This window comes from Cervus canadensis, chromosome 19 (genome assembly GCF_019320065.1).
Source record: "Cervus canadensis isolate Bull #8, Minnesota chromosome 19, ASM1932006v1, whole genome shotgun sequence".
In the NCBI taxonomy this organism is placed as follows: Eukaryota; Metazoa; Chordata; class Mammalia; order Artiodactyla; family Cervidae; genus Cervus; species Cervus canadensis.
Genome location: NC_057404.1, coordinates 26,481,528 through 26,507,143, shown reverse-complemented (window position 1 = coordinate 26,507,143; position 25,616 = coordinate 26,481,528). Strand labels below are relative to the sequence as shown.

At 39.9% G+C, this 25,616-nt stretch overlaps 1 pseudogene; it reads right to left on the bottom strand.

The window, feature by feature from the left end:
- Positions 1 to 211: 211 nt before the first annotated feature.
- Positions 212 to 15,983, bottom strand: LOC122422027 (annotated as a pseudogene).
- Positions 15,984 to 25,616: the final 9,633 nt, after the last annotated feature.

The window sequence follows — 25,616 nt, the reverse complement described above, 5'->3', positions numbered from 1 at the left end:
GTGTAATCTCTGACCCCAATATACAGAGAAAGGAGGAAAGTATCTAGAATTCTATGCACTACTACACAGGGGCCTAGCACCCTCCAGCTTCCAGCAGAGCTAAGAGAGCAGAAGGTTTTTCTTTTTTCCTACAGAGCATGGTGGTGTTGATTCCATAAAGGTTTTGTTGAAACAGGAAGGGATTAAAAAAAAAAAAAAAGAATGGATTTGGAACTGAAAGGGGTAGAGATTCTTTTCCCACTGAATTCTGCTCAAGGTATTTCCCCCCCAAATAAGTTGTGAACCATGGTATAAAGGAGAAAAGAGACCTCAAAAACAGGGTGACTGAGCACAAGAGGAGAAAAGAAAAAGACTGTAACTTGCTCCCAGGGATTGGAGAAAGTTTAAAAAGGTTAGAATCCATCAGTGTTCCATTAGTCATCTTCTCCTTCATCTTCCTCTCCTTCCTCCCCCTCATCATCATCTTCATCTTCTTCACCTTCATCCTTATCCCCTTCATCAATATCTTCCAATCCTTCTTCCTCTTCATCATTGTCACCATCTTCTTCTCTTTCCCCTTCCTCATCATCCCTGTCAGGAACCAAGTAGTACTGTAGTGGATTTGGCCAAATATCATCTCTGATGACCTCTTCTAACTCATCTGCACCTGCATCAGAATGATCAGTAAACCAGGTGAAGAAGCTTTCTGGTTCCTCATGCTGTCTATTCCTGCTCACTTTGTTCTGTGTTTGACTTGATTGTTTCATCAAATCCTTTCCAGATTTCCATCTGATTTCAGTGGACTTTGAAGATGGTTCACCACTCTCATTCAGATGAAATTCTTTGAAAAGAATTTTATTTTCGAAGTAAGGGTTTTCATCAAAATAAAAATCTATTCTGTAACCTGATTTAATATCTATCTATCTATCTATCTATCATCTATCTATCTATCTATCAAATTCTATCACTTCAACTCCTGTCAAATAATGCAGCACCTATTCATCCCCCTCCTCAAGCAATGCAGACACTTGTGGATGGTTAAAAATTGTTGTTACCCCCAAATCTGGAGTTTTGGCAATCAATTCCAACCTCTTCTGAAAAAATGGTTGGCAGAGTTTGTTATATTTCTGTTCTACTTTCAAAATCTCACTGGCTTGTTCATTAAGCCTGTCTATTTCATTTTGTACTTCATCAATATGTACAATTGCTTCTTGCTGTTCTTTTTCTTCCTTTGGCAAGTTTGAAGAAGCAAAGGCCTTGCCTGTCATGGAGGCAGGAGTCAGCCTCGCTTTCTTCGGTTTCTTTGCTTGGGGTGTAAGTGAAGACTGGCGTTTGGGGGCCACGCTGGGGAAAAAAGCCAAGAATCCTCCCAGGGGAAGAGAAAGGTACTGTGAGCTCAGGGAACTCTAAACATTATTTTTTGTTTCAGGAAAATGTTAGCATTTTTGTTTTCTTGCCTAAGCATTTGCTCCCAGGAGATGGAAAGTGGAAGACAGACCACACATAAAGGTGGCTTAATATTGTCCTCACCCAGCATAGGAGGACGGGCTGGGAACAGGAGTAGAGATCAGCTTGGACCAGCACAGCACTATTTGGCAGGCCCACTGGTGTCTTGTATACAGGGCTGACTAACTCTAAACAAACAAGCATTTTAGGAATGAGCTGTCAGATCATGATGACTGCCAGGAGCCTGGGACCAGATCATACCTTGTGGGTAGAGGTGGATTTTCCCAGGATGGGAAAGGATATTGTCCCTGGCAGGGTTGTGGGAAAAGATTAGTCCCAGGTTGGGACATGAGATGGGGCTTAAATAAAGGGTAGGAGGAGTTGAGAGTAATGTGCTCTTCTTTATTCTCTTTCCTTCTGGGGCTGGTAGGGCAATAGATGGACATCAGTTCTAGGTGAATGTTTGTGGGAATTAGGCAAGGACTCAGGAACAGATTCTGGTTTGAATAGCCAATTCTAAAATTGGCTATTATTATTATTATTCTAGATAATCCTGCAAAAAATCACTTATGGCAAATCAGCAACTTCTCTGCAGACCAAGGTGGGCCAAGTCCCCAACATAGGACAGCTATTTCTTCAAAGAGAGAAAGTTTGACAAATAAGCCAGTGACAGAGGTTGAAGACATCTGGGAAGATGAAGAGAGAGGAGAAGAATCACACCAAGGATATGAACAAGCATTTAGTGAACCCTCACTGAATGCATACTGTCTCATTCACTGTGCTAAGCCATAGCTTTAAACACAAAAGATTTCTGGTCTGTGATATGCTTACAGTCTGAGAGGCAGAGGGGGAACTAGGGCTAAATAGGAGAACAGCAGATTCACACCTCCTTTCTCACCTAGGAATAGATACCAGTTATTGAAAGTGGAATTTCACATAATGTTGAACTGTTATTCCCTTCTCTTGCTTTCTTTATATTTCTATCTCTGGACAAGAGCTTACGGTTGAATTCTTACTCAGTTAAATGTGGATGTTGAGTACTATACTCACATTATTTCACTGAATATTTTAAACAATCTGACAAGGTAGGTGGTAGCTATTATCTTCCTCATATTATACCTAGAGAAACAGGATAGTGAGATTGAGAGATTGATCCAAAGTCATGTAGATGCAAATAGGGTATCTGGCATTTACATTCAGAGAGAAGGGTAAGGTAACATCAATGAAGCAGCACAAATTCTAGGCCCCTTTGCTGGTATCAGGCCATAATTCATTTTCAGAGTTTCATGACCTCCTGTTGTAAAACCCACCAATTGGTTGTACAGTCTAAATTCTCTTGCCTGTTCTTCACTCTTGTTCATCCTCTGCTATAGACTGAGCGTTGCTGTTTCCCCCAAATTCCCATGTTTAAACTTATTCTCCAGTGTGACAGTGTTAAGAAGTGAGGTTTCTGAGAGATGATTAAATTATCAGGGTAGAGCCCTCATAAATGGGATTAGAGCCCACACAAGAAACCCTAGAGAGCTATCTTGGCTCTCCTATCATGTGACGAAATAGCCAGAAGTCAGCCTTCTGTGAACCAGGAAGATGTGTGTGCTGGGGTAAGTCACTTCAGTCGTGTTTGACTCTTTGCGACTCTATGGACTGTAGTCCGCCAGGCTCTTCTGTCCATGGGATTCTTCAGGCAAGAATACTGGAATTGAGTTGCCATGCCCTCCTCCAGGGGATCTTCCCAACCCAGGGATCAAACCTGTGTCTCTTATGTCTCCTGCATCGGTGGGTTCTTTACCACTAGTGCCACCTGGGATGGACCCCACTAAACAAGGAATCTTCTGGTGCCTTGAACTTGGACTTCTCAGTCTTCAGAACTGTGAGAAATAAATTTCTGTTCTTTATAAGTCTTGTAATATTTTGGTATTGCAGCGCAAACAAACTAAGATGCCCTTTAAATGGCTCCCAGTTCATATTGAATTTCTTACTATCCTAAAGCATGGTTGTCTTTTCATATCTCTTTGACTTTGCATCTCCTTTCCTTTTTGCCCACAGTACTCTTTCTCCTTCTATAATTGATAAAAAGCACCTTATCAAAAACCAGGTCAGCATCAAGTCTTCCAGAAAAAAAGGTTAGTGCAGTGTTCAAAAGCATGACCCCGGCTTCTGCCACTTAGCATCTGTGGGAATTTGCTAAGCTTTAGTCAGTGCTCTCATTTTTAAAGTGGAGCCAGCAGAACTGTCTGCAACATCAGTCAGTTCAGTTGCTCAGTCGTGTCTGACTCTTTGCGACCCCATGAATCGCAGCACGCCAGGCTTCCCTGTCCATCACCAACTCCCGGGATCTACACAAACCCATGCCCATCGAGTCAGTGATGCCATCCAGCCATCTCATCCTCTGTCGTCCCCTTCTCCTCCTGCCCCCAGCCCCTCCCAGCATCAGGGTCTTTTCCAATGAGTCAACTCTTCACATGAGGTGGCCAAAGTACTGGAGTTTTAGCTTCAGCATCAGTCCTTCCAATGAACACCCAGGACTGATCTCCTTTAGGATGGACTGGTTGGATCTCCTTGCAGTCCAAGGGACTCTCAAGAGTCTTCTCCAACACCATAGTTCAAAAGCATCAATTTTTCAGCACTCAGCTTTTTTCACAGTCCAACTCTCACATCCATACATGACCACTGGAAAAACCATAGCCTTGACCAGATGGACCTTAGTTAGCAAAGTAATGTCTCTCCTTTTAATATGCTATCTAGGTTGGTCATAACTTTCCTTCCAGGGAGTAAGCATCTTTTAATTTGATGGCTGCAGTCACCATCTGCAGTGATTTTGGAGCCCAAACAAATGAAGTCTGACATTGTTTCCACTGTCTCCCCATCTATTTCCCATGAAGTGATGGGACCAGATGCCATGATCTGAGTTTTCTGAATGTTGAGCTTAAAGCCAACTTTTTCACTCTCCTCTTTCACTTTCATCAAGAGCCTTTTTAGTTCTTCTTCACTTTCTGCCATAAGGGTGGTGTCATCTGCATTTCTGAGGTTATTGATATTTCTCCTGGCAATCTTGATTCCAACTTGTGCTTCTTCCAGCCCAGCATTTCTCACGATGTACTCTGCATATAAGTTAAATAAACAGGGTGACAATATACAGCCTTGACATACTCCTTTTCCTATTTGGAACCAGTCTGTTGTTCCATGTCCAGTTCTAACTCTTGCTTCCTGACCTGCATACAGGTTTGTCAAGAGGCAGGTCAGGTGGTCTGGTATTCCCATCTCTTTTAGAATATTCCACATTTTATTGTGATCCACACAGTCGCAGGCTTTGACGTAGTCAATAAAGCAGAACTAGATGTTTTTCTGGAACTCTCTTGCTTTTTCAATGATCCAGCTGATATTGGCAATTTGATCTCTGGTTCCTCTGCCTTTTCTAAAACCAGTTTGAACATCTGGAAGTTCACGGTTCATGTATTGTTGAAGCCTGGCTTGGAGAATTTTGAGCACTACTTTACTAGCATGTGAGATGAGTGCCATTGTGTGGTAGTTTGAGCATTCTTTGGGATTGCCTTTCTTAGGGATTGGAATGAAAACGGACCTTTTCCAGTCCTGTGGCCACTGCTGAGTTTTCCAAATTTCCTGGCATATTGAGTGTAGCACTTTCACAGCATCATAGGGTTATTTAAAATATTAATTACAGATGGCTAACAAACACATGAAAAGATGCTCAACATCACTCATTATCAGAGAAATGCAAATCAAAATCACAAGGAGGTACCACTACATGCCAGTTAGAATGGCTGCTATCCAAAAGTCTACAAGCAATAAATGCTGGAGAGGGTGTGGAGAAAAGGGAACCCTCTTACACTGTTGGTGGGAATGCAAACTAGTACAGCCACTATGGAGAACAGTGTGGAGATTCCTTAAAAAACTGGAAATAGAACTGCCATATGACCCAGCAATCCCACTGCTGGGCACACACACCGAGGAAACCAGATCTGAAAGAGACACGTGCACCCCAATGTTCATCACAGCACTGTTTATAATAGCCAGGACATGAGAGCAACCTAGATGCCCATCAGCAGATGAATGGATAAGAAAGCTGTGGTACATATACACCATGGAATATTACTCAGCCATTAAAAAGAATACATTTAAATCAGTTCTAATGAGATGGATGAAACTGGAGCCCATTATACAGAGTGAAGTAAGCCAGAAAGATAAAGACCATTACAGTATATTAACACATATATATGGAATTTAAAAAGATGGTAATGATAACCCTATATGCAGGACAGAAAAAGAGACACAGATGTATAGAACAAACTTTTGGACTCTGCGAGAAGGCGAGTGGGATGATCTGAGAGAACAGCATTTAAACAAGTATATTATCAAATGTGAAACAGATCACCAGCCCAGGTTGGATGCATGAGACAAGTGCTCAGGGCTGGTGCACTGGGAAGATCCAGAGGGATGGGATGGGGAGAGAAGTAGGAGGGGGGATCAGTATGGGTAACACATGTAAATCCATGGTTGATTCATGTCAATGTATGGCAAAACCCACTACAATATTCTAAAGTAATTAGCATCCAACTAATAAAAATAAATGAAAAAAATTAAGTATTAATTTTAAAGGGCTTTGCATAGATCCTGACACATAGTGAATGATGAATAAATTTTGTTACCTTAGTTCTCCATGAAGACATCCCTGACTTTACAAGTATAATCACCCACCTTCTCAGATAGGTTTTAGAGTAAATAATATTCATATCTTTATTTTAGAATTTATTCTGTTATCTTGTCATTATTTGTTTAAATACTCTTCCCGTACTACTTAACTTCTTGTCAATAATAGTTCAAATTATGCCTTGTGGGAATGCTATGCTATGCCAGTTGGGATCAGGAGAAGTCCTGGAAAGCAGACATCAAGAATCTGATTTGGAGTTGGTTACTTGTGATCTGATGGCAATGAGGGATCCATGGTATCAGTAATTAGTAGGGTAATAGCCCCTGGCATGTAGTGGCATTATAATTACTAATGTTTTCACTTACAGTTAATTGGGAGGTGAAAGGAGTAGGTGGAACATTATTTTATGGAAAGGTTCTGCTGAGTAAACAATTTGGGGAAAATTATAGTTATGAGGATATTGCAGTGGATTAACTGCATTGCAGTCCTTGGCAAAAGAAAACAATAGACTCAGAGAAGTAAGCTGCCAGCGTGAACACTCTAGGAGAGTCAGAGGGGCTCTGTGGCTGCAATGAACAGCAGTGCGATCTGTTACAAGTCTGCATCAGATTGTTCAGGAAGTCAGGGAATGCAGCTGCAGAACAGACCAAGGGCACAGCCATGACGTGTTTCCTCTGTTAGGACCTTACAGAAAAGCAGGAAGAGCCTGAGAACTGGATTTGTGGTCAAGAAGCCCAAGGACCTTGAACCTCACCTTCCCTTGAATGTCCCACCAGGGAAGAGGCACCCCTCTTCCTTTTGCCAGAGGAAAGTAGCCTCTCTTTCCTGGAGGCCATCTGATGCTCTGCCATGAAAGGCCTTAATAGTGCTTTCCCGTTCTCAAGCTCTACATCCACTAAACTTCACTTCTTCTAGACCAATATCTGTGATCAGATCTTAGCACTCACTGTTGGAATGGGGAAGTACTATTTGGACCTCAAGAAAATATAGTTTATACCCCCAAGGAATCTCAGAAGTTGACTGTGCTGTGCTGAGTTGCTCAGTCGTGTCCGACGCTTTGCATCCCTATGGACTGTATCTGGCCAGCTTCTCCATCCACGGGGATTCTCCATGCAAGGCTACTGGAGTGGGTTGCTGATAACTTACAGTGAATGATGTCGGATGCATGATCTCTGAAGAAGATTTGGCTTCGGGACTAGAGACCAGGCTTGATCACTCAAGAACTTTTGTGTAGCAGAGTTTTCTTAATGTAAGAAAAGGGACATAGAAAGCTTCTGACATAGACATCAGAAGAGGGAATGGAAAGTGCCACCTTTGGTAGTCTTAGAAAAGGGAGTTATGTATTTTTTGTTTTTGTTTTTTAATTTATATTGCAGCGGTTTTGCCATATATTGACTTGAATCCTCCATGGGTGTACATGTGTTCCCCATCCTGAACCCCCCTCCCACATCCCTCCCCATCCCATCCCTCTAGGTCCTCCCAGTGCACCAGCCCCAAGTACCCTGTCTCATGCATCGAACCTGGACTGGTGATCTGTTTCACAAACAATAATATACATGTTTTAATGCCATTCTCCCAAATCATCCCACCCTCGCCCTCTCCCACAGAGTCCAAAAGACTGTTCTATACATCTATGTTTCTTTTGCTGTCTCGCATATAGGGTTATTGTTACCATCTTTCTAAATTCCATATATATGTGTTAGTATACTGTATTGGTGTTTTTCTTTCTGGCTTACTTCACTCTGTATAATAGGCTCCAGTTTCATCCACCTCATTAGAACTGATTTAAATGTATTCTTTTTAATGGCTGAGTAATATTCCATTGTGTATATGTACCACAGCTTCCTTATCCATTCATCTGCTGATGGGCATCTAGGTTGCTTCCATGTCCTGGCTATTATAAACAGTGCTGTGATGAACATTGGGGTGCACATGTCTCTTTCAATTCTGGTTTCCTCGGTGTGTATGCCCAGGAGTGGGATTGCTGGGTCATATGGCAGTTCTATTTCCAGTTTTTTAAGGAATCTCCACACTGTTCTCCATAGTGGCTGTACTAGTTTGCATTCCCACCAACAGTGTAAGAGGGTTCCCTTTTCTCCACACCCTCTCCAGCATTTATTGCTTGTAGACTTTTGGATAGCAGCCATTCTGACTGGCATGTAGTGGTACCTCCTTGTGATTTTGATTTGCATTTCTCTGATAATGAGTGATGTTGAGCATCTTTTCATGTGTTTGTTAGCTGTCTGTATGTCTTATTTGGGGAAATGTCTGTTTAGTTCTTTGGCCCATTTTTTGATTGGGTCGTTAATTTTTCTGGAATTGAGCTGCAGGAGTTGCTTGTATATTTTTCAGATTAATTCTTTGTCAGTTACTTCATTTGCTATTATTTTCTCCCATTCTAAAGGCTGTCTTTTCACCTTGCTTATAGTTTCTTTTGTTGTGCAAAAGCTTTTAACTAGGTCCCATTTGTTTATTTTTGCTTTTATTTCCATTTTACTTCCAATTGGTTATTACAATAAATCAAAAGAATGCCTTAAGGTTGTAAAGATCTTACTAGACCTTCTCCCACAATTTACATTTTAAGATGACAGGATTAGAATTTAACAACAGAAAGATCTTACCAAACCCACTCCCATAATATACATTTTAAGACAACAGGATTAGTCAGGTTTTCAGGAAGGAGAAACTGTCCTCAAGCAGGATACATTGTTGTTATATAATCCTTAGTACAGAGTTTAAACTGAGTTGTTTGTTGTGTAATTATCAGTTCTGGACTTAAAGAAAAAAAAAATGTTTTATGTGACTAAGACTTAGAAATGTAGGAAAAAAAATTTGTTTTTTCCTCCTCCTTGAGAATTCCAGACTCCTATCTCATCCTTCAGAGCCCCAGGTCCCTCTCTCCTCCTCGGGAGCCCTGGACTTCTTATCAGCCTGCCTAGGAATTGACTTTCTAATTGCCATGCCCTCCTCCAGGAGATCTTCCCAACCAAGGGATCGAATACAGGTCTCCTGCATTGCAAGCAGATTCTTTGCCATCTGAGCCACCAGGGAAGCCCTAGAAGTTGACTAATATGTACCATTAATAACTAGGGACGCATTTGTGAGAGTGGAATTGGAGGGTGTTGGAGCAGGCAGAGTAGATTATGAGGCTTGCTTGGGAGAAATTTTGTCAGGGCACTTTCTCATGACTCTGCTTTCATGTTCTGGAAAAGATATCCGAGTTTTCTGGACAGGCACCTTGAAGCTTAAATATAAAAGTGAATGGGGTGCTGGTGGCAGAACTTCTTTGGAAGCATCTTAAGGTGTGGGTAGGTGAAAGGTTTGAGTGGTTTTATTGTGTAAGACATTGAGAGTGCTACACCTGACTGTGGGTCCCAGGAGAGCCCAGGGAACACAATCTTCACTAAGTGGATAGAGAATGGACTGGTAGGAAGTACACCAGCTTTTTCAATAGCTCAGTGGTTTCTGTTTTACATTGACTTGGGTTTATGATGGGAGGTGCGGACACAAAACTGAGGGCTCCCACATATGGATGGTGGATTTGGGGAATGGCAGAAGCCACACTGTAGCATAGAAATGCCAATTGCAAAACAGAAATAATGATTGTAATGGGAGCATGGCCAGAGTGGCAAGTGGGGTGCCTTGCCCAATAAGGATAGAGTGATAACTGTTAAATGATTATGTTTTGGGGGGAAGGATAGAAAGAGAGGTAGAGAGGAAGACAGAGAAGGAGACAGAGAGAGGAGAGAAGGAAGGGGTAGGAAGGGGAAGAGAAGAAAAGAGAAGATTGAGAGTTGGTGGGCAGAAAGCTGACACCAGTTATCACAGTGGGAAACCATGGCCCCTCATCCAGTGGCAAGAATACACAAAAGATCTGTAGGAAAAAGATCTTCATGACCCAGATAATCACGATGGTGTGATCACTCACCTAGAGCCAGACATCTTGGAATGCGAAGTCAAGTGGGCCTTAGGTAGCATGACTACGAACAAAGCTAGTGGAGGTGATGGAATTCCAGTTGAGCTACTTCAAATTCTAAAAGATGATGCTGTGGAAGTGCTACACTCAATGTGCCAGGAAATTTGGAAAACTCAGCAGTGGCCACAGGACTAGAAGAGGTCAGTTTTCATTCCCCTAAGAAAGACACTGCCAAAGAATGCTCAAACTATCACACAATTGCACTCATCTCACATGCTAGTAAAGTAATGCTCAAAATTCTCCAAGCCAGGCTTCAACAATACATGAACCGTGAACTTCCAGATGTTCAAGCTGGTTTTAAAGAAGACACAGGAACCAGAGATCAAATTGCCAACATATGCTGGATCATAGAAAAAGTAAGAGAGTTTCAGAGGAACATCTATTTCTGCTTTATTGACTATGCCAAAGCCTTTGACTGTGTGGATCACAACCAACTGTGGAAAATTCTTCAAGAGATGGGAATACCAGACCACCTGACCTGCCTCATGAGAAATTTGTATGCAGGTCAGGAAGCAATAGTTAGAACTGGACATGGAGCAGCAGACTGGTTCCAAATAAGAAAAGGAGTACATCAGGGCTGTATATCGTCACCCTGCTTATTTAACTTATATGCAGAGTACATCATGAGAAACATTGGGCTGGAGGAAGCACAAGTTGGAATCAAGACTTCCTGGAGAAATATCAATGATCTCAGATATACAGATGAGACCAACCCTTATGGCAGAAAGTGAAGAAAAATTAAAGAGCTTCTTGAAGAAAGTGAAAGAGGAGAGTGAAAAAGTTGGCTTAAAGCTCAACATTCAGAAAACTCAGATCATGGCCTCTGGTCCCATCACTTCATGGCAAATAGATGGGGAAACAGTGGAAACAGTGTCAGACTTTAATTTTGGGGGCTCCCAAATCACTGCAGATGGTGACTGCAGCCATGAAACTAAAAGATGCTTACTCTTTGTAAGGAAAGTTATGACCAAGCTAGATAGCATATTAAAAAGCAGAGACGTTACTTTGCCAACAAAGGTCCATCTGGTCAAAGCTATGGTTTTTCCAGTGGTCGTGTATGGATGTGAAAAGTTGTAGCATAAAGAAAGTTGAGTGCCAAAGAAATGACGCTTTTAAACTGTGGTGTTGGAGAAGACTCTTGAGAGTCCCTTGGACTGCAAGGAGATCCAACCAGTCCATCCTAAAGGAGATCAGTCCTGGGTGTTCATTGGAAGGACTGATGCTGAAGCTGAAACTCCAATACTTTGGCCACCTGATGTGAAGAGTTGACTCATTTGAAAAGACCCTGATGCTGGGAGGGATTGAGGGCAGGAAGAGAAGGGGACGACAGAGGATGAGATGGTTGGATGGCATCACCGACTCAATGGACATGAGTTTGAGTAAATTCCGGGAGCTGGTGATGGACAGGGAGGCCTGGCGTGCTGCAGTCCATGGGGTCACAAAATATTGGACACGAGTGAGCAACTGAACTGACTGACTGATTGGAACCTGTTGCCATGGGCCTGAAGGATTTTATTTCAGGAGGTTTTCAGGGGACAAGATAATTTGCTGACAGGATAATGTGCTCAGGGGACAGGATAATTTGACCTGTGAAGTCAGTGACTAGCCTTGGCCGGCCCAGTGCTGCTTGCTATGGCCTTAAGATGCCTGGCAATGCTGTTTCCTGATAGTTCTCTAAACCATAAAAACAGTCTTTCTCTTCATTTATCAGTTCCTTTCTAACCTAACCACCCTTTAATCATATTCAGTTTCTTATGGTTGTTGCTAAAATGGAACTTCTAAATTAAAAGAGCACTAACGATCCATGTTTGTTATTCAAGATCACTGGGAGCAGAGATAAACTACCAGTATCTATTAATTGTGATTCATCTTTGCCATGGGATAGTTTAAAATAGTTAAAAAAAGAAAAAAGATCATCCTGCACAAGACTCCAAAATACACATTTAAAGGAAAAAAATAAGACAAATAGGAGAAATTCAAAATATTATGAAGAGTAAGATCCTTTAGAATTAATAAAAATGAATATATGACTCTTCATACACATTAAGTGATTTAATTGATTTAATACATTTAAAGTGCTACAAACTGTGCCTGGTTAATAGTTGATACTTTATAAGTGCAGCTTATTACATACACTATTATATATTATACTTGTATTTCATATTATTTATTATGAGTAAGGTAATATTGTAGAGAGGGGTATGTGTGTAGGTCATAGAAAATTTTTTACTTTTCATTTTGTGCATTCATGTACAGTTCTTTCTCATCAGATCAACATGTTATATTTTTTCTCCTTTCTATCTTTAAAACATCAAGGCTCATTTGGACATTAGTTGATTAGCTATTTCTTATTTCCCTCTTGAGATTTCCCTATTTAAATGTAAATTTGAATAATAATAAAATGAAAGAAAGCACAGATTAATGAAAAGAGAGGGAGAAATGATTCAGAGTTTGAAGTAAGTATGTGAAGAAGACAAATTGTGGGTTTGTATATCAAATAGATCAGGTTCTGCCTATTTTCTCTCGGTGTGAACTTGAGTCAGTTCAGTTAATGTTTCTTGACTTTGCTTTCCCTATCTGTATAATGTAAATAATGACAGCTACTATATAGAAGTGCTGTAAGGATAAAGTGAGATAGTCCTTTTAGTATACCAGAAAAAAAAAAAAAAAAGCTCCTATATATGGTAGGGCGAGAGCTAGTGTCTTCCATAATAAAATTGTAGGTAAGAGTAACAGGATTAAATATTTTGAATGCATGGGTTTTCAACCTGGTTGCATTGTAGATTTATTGCTAGGATAAATGTGACTTGTACAAATTACAGTCACCAACAAAACGGGACAATGCCAATATAAACATCTCTTTCCTGTTTCTTTGCTGGGAAGTCCAATGAAAAGAAAAGAAAAGACATTTTAAGGCCAGGGGCACGTTTAAGCTTGTGATTTGCCTAAAATTATAGTCCTGTTCTTTTATCCCCCCAGCCTTGTGGAAGCACCTTTCTCCAAGTCCCTAGGTGTATTTGTGGCACTCAGAGTAATTGGCTCATTAGACTATAATGTTGCCCCTCATCCTGCACCCACATCCCTCCAGTTAAGCTGGATGGAAGAAGCAGAGCTCTTCATTCGGGGACAGCACAGCTTGCTATCTTTTTTACATATCTCCAAGTCAAAGAAGAGGACACAAAGGGATGCTTTCCTGCGTTAATCGGTCGTGCGCGCTCCTGAACTGCTGAGGTTGGAAGCCTTTCAATGCCATGATCATACTGCCCCCACGTGGTCAAATCTAGAAAATCTCACCCACAATCTACTCACCCAGAGTAAAACCTTATCCTACAAAGGACCAAAGCAATGGGCTCTTACAGACTTCTGCAGTTGTGCTGATTTCCTAGAGAAATCGCTGTGATTATTTAGATAGTACAGTTATCTCGGTCTTGCAGAGGGAGAATAAATTTCCTTGGTTTTAGAGCTAGCTGCTAATTCTCCCAATAGCGTGACTGTAGTTTTAAACCGCTAATTTCTGCTTTGAGAAGTAAGGGTGAAAATCCCTTTACTGCCTTATTTCATGAGTTGGAGAAATAAAATAACACTGGCTTTAAATGTTTTGAAATTCTAGGTGTTGTGGTGTAATAAAATGGATAGGAGTAAGTGAACGTTTCCAGCAGAAGCACTGTCACTTGAATATTGTCTCTTTTTAGGGGCATGAGCTGAATCAAGTTTTTAAATTTCCTGAAACTATATTTTCTTGTTCTGAAGAAGTGCTGTAAATAGTACCTCAAATACTCTTTTTTAACTGAGTTATTGTATGAAATTGTTTGTTGTAAACTTGCTTTATCAAATATAAACTGCAATGCTAATCTTAGCTTCATAATGATTAAATATTTAAATATGACCCTGAAAGCCCCTGGGGTGACAAGCCCCCCAGTTCTGGCTTGCTCATGAGCTTTCTAGGTAAAATTGGACAGGTCAGGTATCTAAGTATGAAGGGATCCATTTTCTTACCTCTCAAGTGTGGACGATAGTTTTGCTTTGCTTACCTCCTTGTGAATGTTACTGAAATGAACCTTTTGGGGAGAAATTGTGAAAACTGCACATTGAACATATTACATGCTTTTGCTTTCATTCCAGTTGCAAGTACTTCTTTCCTCCTATTAACAAGTAATAGGGTCATTCACAGATCACAGATTTACTTCAAAGTAAATAAATAATTCCTACAAAGACATGCCTCATTTGCTATAAATTATCACAGTGCCAGGAGCTAGGATCACTGGTAACTCTGCAGCATGTAAAGGTGAATGTCCTTATCTGGAGGATACAGTATTAGTTTCTTTGTGGCAGGTGGCAATTCAGATAGATGCTCTGCCTATGGATCCTGTTGGTTTTCTTGTGCCTTATTTAAAATGCATGTTCTGAATAACTTGGCTTAAGAAAGTGAATAATTTACAAAGAAAACTCTCCTTCCCCCTCCAACAGTGGCAATGAGAGCATGTTCTGTTTTCCTTTAGCCTGTTACCCCAGTAAAAGAATGTTCCATGTCAGACAATGCAGTTCTTTTCTGACTGGTCTTTCCTGAGGTCATACCACATGTTGAATAGAACCTTCTACCCTGTTGTGGTGAATAGCCATGTGCTGTGCTAAGCTGTTTCAGTTGTGTCCAAGTTTTTGCAACCCCATGGACTGAGCCCACCAGCCAGGAAATAACACTGGAGAGGGCTGCCGTGCCCTCCTCCAGGGGATCTTCCTGACCTAGGGACCGAACCCGTGTCTCTTGGGTCTCCTGCATTGTCAGGCAGATTCTTTACCACGAGCGCCGCCTGGGAAGCCCAGTGCCACAACCCACCTCTCTACACCTCACTCCCAGCTCTTCCGAGAGGGCTGGATCAGCACAGCAAAAGTAGGGTGTCTGTATACTGATGAGTCCCTGAGAGCAGCTTGACTTTAAGAGAATGGAGAAAATATCTACATATGCACACATATACACACACTCCACAGCATTTCCAAGACAGGATGTGGAGATTTTAAAACAGGTTAATTAATTCTGGGGAATGAGAATGAGAATAAGTTCTAGGAGGATTAGGGTACTTTCATTTCCACTCTTTAGGTTTAATATTATTTTCATTAATATGAACATGTAACTACATTTCACTTCTGCAAAAATAGATATCATATAGATATTAAAAAGAGTGATATCTATATGTATAGACAACATAGCTTCCCTGGTGGCTCAGAGGGTGAAAAACCTGCCTGCAATGTGGGAAACCTGGGTTCGATCCCTGGGTTGGGAAGATACCCTGAAGAAGGGAATGGCTACCCACTGCAGTATTCTTGCCTGGAGAATTCCATGGGCAGAGGAGCCTGGCAGGCTACAGTCCATGTGGTCACAAAGAGTTGGACACGACTGAGTGACTTTCACTTCCACTTTCATAGACAATATAAGCATTCCAAGATATTATCATTGAAAAAGGAAGTTGCAGAATAACATGTATCGTGATATTTATATTATGTAAAATAGGCATGTATATATACATTTAGAAAAAATTATGAAAGTCTATGTAGCCATATGGTTAAAAATTATTGTCCTTAAGATTTTCAGGTTAAGAAAACATATATTTAAAATCTTTCTTTCCATGTTCCTAGTTTTTGATTGGATTTTTATACTAAACCTGTTTATGTGGTTACTTGTATAATTGAAAAAATATATTTTATTCCTGTACACATTGGCCAGATTGGGTGGTTGTTTCATGTCTGATGAATATACCCATTTGTCCAGGGTTCTTTGAACAGCCTCTGCCCAAACCTCCTTGTCTCTAGGCTGAGCCTTTCTTGGAAGTGTCTTTTAACCACCCCTGGCTGGGGGAGGGGACTTGTGCTCCCATCACATGCTCCTTCTATTCCACCAGAGAACTTACCATGCCGCATTTCGACTTCTTATTAATTATCTGACCTCAATAGGCCACAGGCAACTTAAGGTTATATTTCTGTGTTTCAGGTGTAGTTTTTGACATACAACAGATTCTGAAATCAATGTTTATTAAATAGATCTAATCTAATGCATGCATGTAAAGTTGCTTCAGTTGTGTCCGACTCTGTGACCCTAAGGACTATAGCTCTCAAGGCTTCTCTGTCCATGGGATTCTCCAGGCAAGAATACTGGAATGGGTTGCCATGCCCTTCTCCAGGGGATTTTTTTCCACCCAGGGATCAAACCCCTGTCTTTTATATCTCCTGCATTGGCAGGAGGATTCTTTATGCTAGTGCCACCTGGGAAGCCCATTAAATAGATAGGTAAATGGAAAGAAGGAAGGAGGAATGGAGGGATTGAAGGTGGGAGGGAGGAAGGAAGGGGTAGAGAAGGAAATGATATCCGTAAGAGAAAGAGATGTGGTCAGACTGGAACTTAATAAGGAAGAAAAAAATGTGTCAGTATTCAGCTCTGTCTGAAGAAGAAAAAGAAATTTCAATGACCATAGAGGCATATATCATTTGGGAACAAGAATTTTTCACCAAGTTTGCCATGTTGTTCTTATAATTGCTTATATATATATATATATATATATATATATATATATATGAAGAAACAGAGTCCCATTTATATTAATTTAAAAATTTAATGTATGAGAATTGTTAAGAATTGTGGTAGGATGTATATAAAGAAAACCATGAGAATTTACTGAAGGATTTGAAAGAGGCCTGGAATAGATAAAAACACATTCCATTTGATGGATGGGAATACATGATTTTGAAGTGATTAATTATCCACAAATGACTTTATATATTGGATGCAATTACAGTGAAACTCCCAGTGATTTTGCTTCTTTTCCTCCTCTCCCCACCTTCCTTTCCTATTCTTTCCTTCCTTCTGACACTGGCATTCTTTCTGCTCCTTGAGCTCCAGGCTCTCCCCAGGCTCAGCACTTCGCCATCAGCTGTTCCTTATGCTGAATTTCTCTTTTCCTAGATCTTCAAAAGGCTGCCTCTTCCTGTCAAAATAGAGCTCAGCCCAGATATCACTGTGTCAGGGAAAAATCTCTCAAACACCTAACTTAAAGTAACTTTAAGTCACAACGCCACTCTTATTATATTATTCTGCTTTCTTTTCTCCATAGCACTTGTCGTAATCTGAAAATACTGTCTTTATATTTTATGCATATAATCTATTTCCCCCCACTAGAATGTAAGCTCCATGAGAGCAGTGGCATTCCCTAATATAATATATACTGCATTCCCTGCCTCCCTGAAACAATGCCAGGCATGAGAAATTGGTATTGCTCCTAATGAATGATCAATTTTGCAATTTTGAGAGATCATTTAGCAGCAGACAATCTTAATATTTAATGTTTCCCTTGAAACATGCCTAGAGATTTGTTAGATTAGTTTTAACTGTCTTTGCTGCGCTGTGCTTAGTCGCTTAGTTGTGTCCCAAGTCTTTGCGACCCCATGAACTGCAGCCCGCCAGGCTCCTCTGTCCATGGGAATTCTACAGGCAAGAATACCGGAATGGGTTGCCAGGCGCTCCTCCAAGGGATCTTCTCAACCCAGGAATCGAATCCAGGTCTCCCACATTTCAGGCAGATTCTTTACGATCTAAACCACCAGGGAAGCCCAAGAATAGTGGAGTGAGTAGCCTATTCCTTCTCCAGGGGATCTTCCTGACCTAGGAATTGAACTGGGGTGTCCTGCATTGCAGGTGGATTCTTTACCAGCTGAGCTACCAGGGAAGCCCTTAACTGTGTTTATATTTTGTTAAAGAACGATTCTGTATTTTGCCTGCATATGATTCTTATCTCGACCACCTTTGAGCTGTGTGACTTTGGGCAAGTTGCTTAACTTCCCCAGTCAACTTCCTCATTTGTAAAAGGGATGATGAGAGTAGCAACTTGGGAACAACATAATTCTGTGGATTATTAATCAATGAGTAGATAATGACAACTTCAAATTTAATGATATAGTGTGTGGCGCATAGTAAACTCTCAATAAATTTTGGTTATATTTGATTAACTATATAATATTATCATCTACTGGAGGCTCCTTAACTTATGACCATCCAGTGTTTCAAAGACACTTACTGAATTATCTGTAAGTCCAAATATTCTACAAGGACTGATGTGAGTGTATCACTGCAGTTTGGTTTCACGAGAGAACACTGCAGGTTGATAATCTTGGTTTTCGTAATCTCTTTTGCACAGATAATATTCATAATTTTCTTACCAACTATTGTTTGAATGTCGCCTTTCTTTATTATAAAAATTCAGGACTTGTCCTTTAAGCACTCTTACTGCATTTTAAAGCAAACGTCAGCCACAATATGTGACTGCTAATGGCATCTGTGGTGGTGGGCAGATCTGATGCTTTCACTTTGATAAATAACTCTTCTCTTCGTATCTGTCCCTTTAGCCAATATCTGTGGCATGTTCACCTTGTACCAGGCACTGTGTAGTTCTGAGAATGATGCGAAAAATAGGGCAGATTCATTCTTGCCCCCTTATAACTTGCATTTATGTGCTTATGAAAGGGTGTGTGTTGAAAATTGTAAGTACAGGACTTTGTGTGTTTTCAGATGAGGTTTGGCCCTTTAAAGTTTCAGCAGCTCACTATGTACTAGGGTTATTTTCTCTTTGGGAGAATGTCACCCTTGCTTCCAACATTAGATATGGATAAGCCATATGCTAAGTGGTTTGACATTTCAGTTTGATTTAAACCGATTGACATTGACAGCTTCATGCCAAAGCATGTTAATTTTTAATCAGAAATAATATCCTCTTGGACCAATGAATGTGTCTAGCATTAATTGGCAGTGGCTTCTTGTAAACTTTCTAGGAGAAGACATGGACAAGAAAGAAAACACAAGCATTTTGGGGGGGACGTGAACAGCCACATCAAAGAGAATTTATTATCGCTTCGTGTAAACTGTGTTCTATTTGTTGGCCATTTGTGCCTTCATTCAAATCACAGTCAAGAACATCTACTACATACTAGTAGCTCTGGAGATACAAAGACACTGTATCCCTTGAAAAGGTAAAAATGTTAGTTGCTCAGTCATGTCCGACTCTTTGTGACCCCATGGACTATAGCCCACCAGGTTCCTCTGTTCATGGAATTTTCCAGGCAATAATACTGGAGTGGGTTGCCATGTCCTTCTTCAAGGGATCTTCCCAACCCAGGGATTGAACCCAGGTCTCCTGCCTTGCAGGCAGATTCTTTACCCCTACTGTATCCCTTAAGGAGCTCCTAATCTGATAGCAGAATCAGACAAGGGTACAAATGATTAGCATACAATGTGATCAGTTCTTTTATGATCTACAAGAGGATTTGGTGCTATCTCCTTTGGCACAACTGAGCTGATTGTGCAGGAGATGGTTAAAGGTTTTGACAGGAAATAGATGTCAATGTTTCTGCATACTGGGGAAATACAGTTTTTAGTTTAGCGTTCCAGTTATTTGCAAAGACTCCCCCTATCAGTACCAGAGGTCCTCTCCCTGCAGGGTTCCAAAAATGTGTATTTCATGAGAGAATGCAGCTTCCAGTGGTGCGTATTAGAGGCAGGGTGAACTCAGGAGGAAGACTGCTGGACATCACGTGTCTCCCAGTTTCTCAAGCTGGAAATCTGAGTGCCTCTCTTGACTTCTCTCTGTCCCCCTCCACCTCTAACTAATCCCACAAGTTTTGACAATCTTTTCTTTCTTGCATATCTCTGTGGTGTAGAAATATCTCTCGGGTCTACTTTTAATTGATCTGGGGTGCAGCTTTGATATCTGCCGCTTTAAAAATCCCCTCAAGATGATTCTAATGCATGGCAAAATCTGACTTCCAGATAAATCAGAATCTCTGGAGAAAAGGCAAATCAAAGCCTGAATGAGATATCATCTCACACCTGTTAGAATGGCTGTTACCAGAAAGACAAGTGATAAGAAATATTGGTGAAGATGTAGCAAGAAAAAGAAAAAATAAAACCATTGCTGGGAATGTAAATTGGTACAGCCACTATGGAGAACAGTAAGTTTCTCAAGAAGTTAAAAGTAGAACTACCATATGATCTGGTTGTCCCACTTCTGGGAATATATCCAAAGAAAATAAAATCAGTATCTTGAAGACATATCTGCAGACCTATATTTAGTATTAATATTAGTCACAATAGCTGTGATATGGAAACAAACTAGGTGTCCATTGACGATGAATGGATAAAGAAAAAATACACACATACATGTCCACATATATATGTATGTATACACATATATCTGCATCTAAAATGCACATATCTGAATTGGATATGTTCCCAATTAAATGAATGTCCAGAGTTGGGAAAACCAGTTTATCTGCTCCTTCTTCTCGAGAAAGATTATCTTTTCCAGGGACTTCTGGCCTCTGGGCTTTGCAGATACTGATTTTGCAACTGAAGTATCCGGGCGTGAAATTCCTCACACTGTGATGTAGGTTTTCACCTGATGGTATGGGAAGTTAGGCTTAATGGATTTCAGAAATCTTTCTTTCTCATCTACCTGATAAGGTGTACGTAAAGATATAATGAGATAATGCAATGCAAAGAGCTTAGCAATCTGCCTAACATCTATCAGGCACTCAATAAATAATAGCTGGTATGATAATTCTTGACAATGGTCTGATTTCTGTCCTTCCTCCATGATTCTCTTGGATAAACTACTTATAGGGAAAACTGTTATAAAATCAACTGTAGAAGAATGAGAAATGAAATAAAAACTTAATTATGCAAGTTCAGAAGCAGCATATAAGTTGAAAATACAAGTGCTATTTGAGCTGATGTTTGCTTAATTCAGAGCATGAGGCAGGATTCAAATCAGACTCTGGGATCTGTGACCTTGGGAAGAAACATCCTTTTAAGGAAAAAAAGTGTATCTTTCGGCTTTGATACAGTCAGGAACTACCAAGAGAATTGTCAGTTTTGCAGTTTGTACCCTTAGGCATCCTGAGCTGAAAGGAACACTCAGTTGCTATAGCAGCACCTACTTTAGGAGTATTTTTATGCAGATATATGTCTTTGTAAAAAATAGTAGTGGAGTGGCTATGAGTGAAATATCACTTGTAAACTTCAATTTGCAGCTCATTTTGAGTCTGGAATAAAATTTAGATGTGATTTATCTAGCAGTCAAGGAAACCATATATAGGTATTAGGGAAAGTATGTTGATACAAAAACAAAATCTTTTCTTCTTTTAAATATCTAGTTACAACTAGATATTTATGGTGACAAGAGTACAAAGGCTAGATGAGAATTTGTTGTCCAAACAGAGATTTTTTCCCCAGGATTTCAGAAAGGGGAAAAAAAAATCTAAGGAAGGATTCATTGGCAGAATGTCAATGTTTCTTAGAACTGGATCAAACTTTGAGAGCATCTTCAAATATCCCAAGAAGAGTGTTATATACTTTATTCAGAAATAAGTCCCTAATTCCTTCTGAGCCCCTTCCCATAATATCAAAGAGAATTAGGAAGAGTATATAGGCATGGATCTGGAGGAGGGCACAGCAACCCACTCCAGTATTCTTGCCTGGAGAATCCCATGGACAGAGGAACCTGGTGGGCTACAGTCCATAGGGACGCACAGAATCGGACACGAGAGAAGTGACTTAGCATGCACACGTACAAGCATGGGTATGACTAGTGAACATGGTTTTCCACAGATTCTTGGGAGACAGGAACTAGGACAGGGGAGCATAAACACATATCAGAAGAGGTGAAGGCCAGTTGGTGCAGCTCCCAGCAACTCTTAGCTAAATTTTTAAGGATTACCACCAGGAAAAAGTAGGCTGATATTGGAAAGACACATTGGTGATCCATTAACGGGAAAATTGCATCAACCTCGTGGTACTACCTTCCTCTACCATGCTTCTGAAAACGGTGGTGGAGTTAGATACTTGGACAACATTTGGACCACTCATGTTTTTCTTTCTTTTTTTTTCTGAGGTGGATCTCTACAAATGCTAACGTTCTGTGTTTCCACAAAATATTGGAATTTTCAGTTTGTTTCCAATCACAAATAGTTAACACCTCATCAAATATTTTTCATACATTTTGAGCTTTGGGGAAGATGGCATAGGGCAGTGGTGAGAAGAGTAGGTGCTGGTGTCAATTGCCAGTGTTCAAAATTTATCAGCTGTGCTACCAGGAACAAGGTAAGCTCAGATTGTTGCCAATTAACGAGGTAGAGCAGGGACTTCAACAAACCTGAAGCAAACATTTGGGGAAAGCTAACTATTCTAGCTTGAATCTCAATACCTCTAAATAAAACCCTCTTACACTAGCATTTGTCTAGATTTAGGAAACCTGACTAGATACTTTTTCCAGCAAAGAAAAAAAAAATTACCCAAATCATATGCATGTGGTAACAAATTGAATAATACAGAATAGCCCCTCCATTAGAACCAGGAGCCCAACATATAGAAAAGAAAACAATCTTAATTGCTTTTTTCCTTTTATGATCAATTTGTGAACAATGTAAGATGTGAGACAATGTGGATGTGAGAGTTGGACTACAAGGAAAGCTGAGCACTGATGAATTGATACTTTTGAACTGTGGTGTTGGAGAAGACTCTTGAGTCCCTTGGACTGCAAGGAGATCCAACCAGTCCATCCTAAAGGAAATTGGTCCCGAATATTGATTGAAAGGACTGATGCTGAAGCTGAAACTCCAATACTTTGGCCACCTGATTCGAAGAACTGACTCATTTGAAAAGACCCTGATGCTGGGAAAGATTGAAGGCAGGTGGAGAAGGGGACGACATAGGATGAGATGGTTGGATGGCATCACTGACTCAATGGACATGATTTTGAGTAAGCTCTGGGAGTTGGTGATGGACAGGGAGGCCTGGCGTGCTGCAGTCCATGGGGTCACAAAGAGTCAGACACGACTGAGCAACTGAACTGAACTGAACTACAGATGGTGCACAGGTAAAAGTGTGACTGAATTAAAGGAGGCATGAAAGTAAAAGAACAGTTTGCTGCTAAAAATCTGCATTTCACAGTCAGAACACCAAGAGACACTGTCAAAAGTCGGTGAAACAAGAACTAGAGGTATAGGTCTAAGATTACAGAGTTGATCACTTGAAGAACTGGGAAAATAATATGAATAATATATTTATTTATCTTTGGGAAGAAGGGAAGGGAGGGAGTGAAAGTTTAGGTAGCTAATTCATCATTTTATAGAGTCAGTAGTTGTGTTCCTAAGCTGATAAGTCAAGAAGTGTAGTTGCTAATGTGTTACTTACTACTACAAAATATTATCAGTAGAATTAAAACAAATACTAAAAGATAGTACCATTGTATAACTAAGCTTTGTTTGGTGGAATATGCAAAAGGGGTTTTGTTGTTTTAAAAAAATTAGAGCTATTGTTTGATTTGTTACCATGCACATATATCATTTTGGTAAACTCTTAAAAATAAATTACAAAAATATGCAAAGGGAGAAAAGAAGGAAGGAAGGAAGAATTTCGGGAGGGAGGCAGGCAGGCAGCAGTGAGTCTGCCGAGCAGTACAGTAACACCCTCACCCCCGTGCTCACTATCATCACCACTGCAGCAGTTTCTACTGATCCCACTATTATTACCTGGACTTGGGCGTCAGACACTGGGCTAAGTATTTTGAATGCAGTGTCTAATTTTAGTTTTCGTCTCCTTAGAAACAAGAATTGATAAATTCTGATTAATAACTCTGCCGAGACTAATTTCTTTCTTCCATTTTAAATCTGATTTGAGAAATAATGATCATCTGCATATTTTCTATCAGATATTTAACTATACCTGGACACAGTATTTAGAAAAAAAATTTCAGCAGCAAGACAATATTCCTTAATATTCAAAGAGCTGACATATGAAAGATAATTAAATTTGTTCTCCAATGTTAGAGAGCATGCTGACGGTGTAGACTGTACTTGAATAGGTCTGATATAGAGTGTGCTTTTTAGTATGCACCTCAGCAGATTCTGATCCAAGTGGTGCATGCATCATGCATGGAGAGACTTTAGTTAGTGGTGGGGGCTGTATTTGCTAATCTCTAGGATTTCTTCTACCACCAAGAGCCTTTGACCTTCTTAAATTGGTGCCTTGGTTAGATATTAGCTTAGAAGTGCTAGCTAGATTTCTTGTGATGTGAATGGCAGTCATCCTGATGGTTGATAAAAGAAAAGAAAATAAATTCAATAAAAATTATTTGATTTCCAGTTTCCATCTCCTAGCACTCATTTGAGGTATTATTTGTGCTGACTTTATGTACCAAAAGGTTTCAAATTTATAAAGTCTATCCAAATATGGATATAAAAATACACTATGCTGGTTTGTTTAAAAAACAAAGCAGATTAACAAATAAAACCTGTTCCAGCCTGAAAGATCACTTTTCCAATAAGGAAGAAAATAGATTATGTCATCAAATGTTTCTTTCTACTCTGAGAGGTGTATCTTCCCACCATCCACAAGGTGCTAAGTACAGAAAATAATGTTTCTATTTGTTGAGCCAATGGGTTTCCCTTGATTTCTTAAGGCAGTCTTGCAAAATTAAGAGAAAAACCTTTATTCTGCTTTTTGGTACTTTACAGAAAATAGCATGCTTCATGCTCATGAGACTGAAACTTCTAAAATTAGGAGTAATAATCACAAGCACCTTGGGAACAAGAAAGTTACAGTTTTGCTGGTTTTGTGTTCTGAAATCTTCAGCTCTATACCACCTCTCTATTTTTTAAGCAGCTTCTTATAAGACATATATGAAGAATGTAAAGAGTCTTTAGCTAGTACTAAATTTAACTGAAAATGTTTCCAAAATAATTGATTTGGTATTTATAGTTAATATTGCCTATGTTCATAAACCTTTAAACAATGAAAATGTGGTTACTTGCCTTATATGGCAAATTGCTGGGTCCATGAAGAAAAATATATTGTTCATTAGTTTCAACTTTAGAAATTAACAGCGACTCCAATCAGTAAGAATTCAAGTGGTTAGTCAAGCTGGTAACATTTTGTCCTCATGAATCTAGTTAAAGGAGATCAAGAGGGTGGAAAAGAACATATTTAAAAATGTTTATGAAATGCTTAGCATATTTCCAGTTGCATGAATAAATCTTTGATCCTTTCACCCTAATGAAAACAATAGAAATGAGAGGAAACAATCTAGATAATTTTCTGTTATATACTGTCATGTTCTTATTTGTATGTATTTGATCCCCTGTCATCACTGAAAACAATTTGAGGAGATTCACTCTTAGAATAAATCTCTGCTGAAATCTACTAGGTTTCATTTTATTTTCTTTCTTCCTCCCTCCCTCCCCCTTCCTTCTTTCCTTTCTTCCTTCCTTCCTCTCTTCCTCTCTCCTTCCCTTTGTACTTTCCAGGTTGCCACTGAGATTATAAAAATTCAAACCTGCTTGATGAGAATCTTAGTGAATTTATTTAAATGTTCAGTGTTGGGACTTTTGTGACACTTAAATTTCTCCTCCTCTGCTGCCACCATCACTTTCCTTCCCTATTTCTTTTCATCAGTGAGGATCTACTTACTTCCTGAGATATCCACTTTCTTTTCATTTTTCAATATTATCATA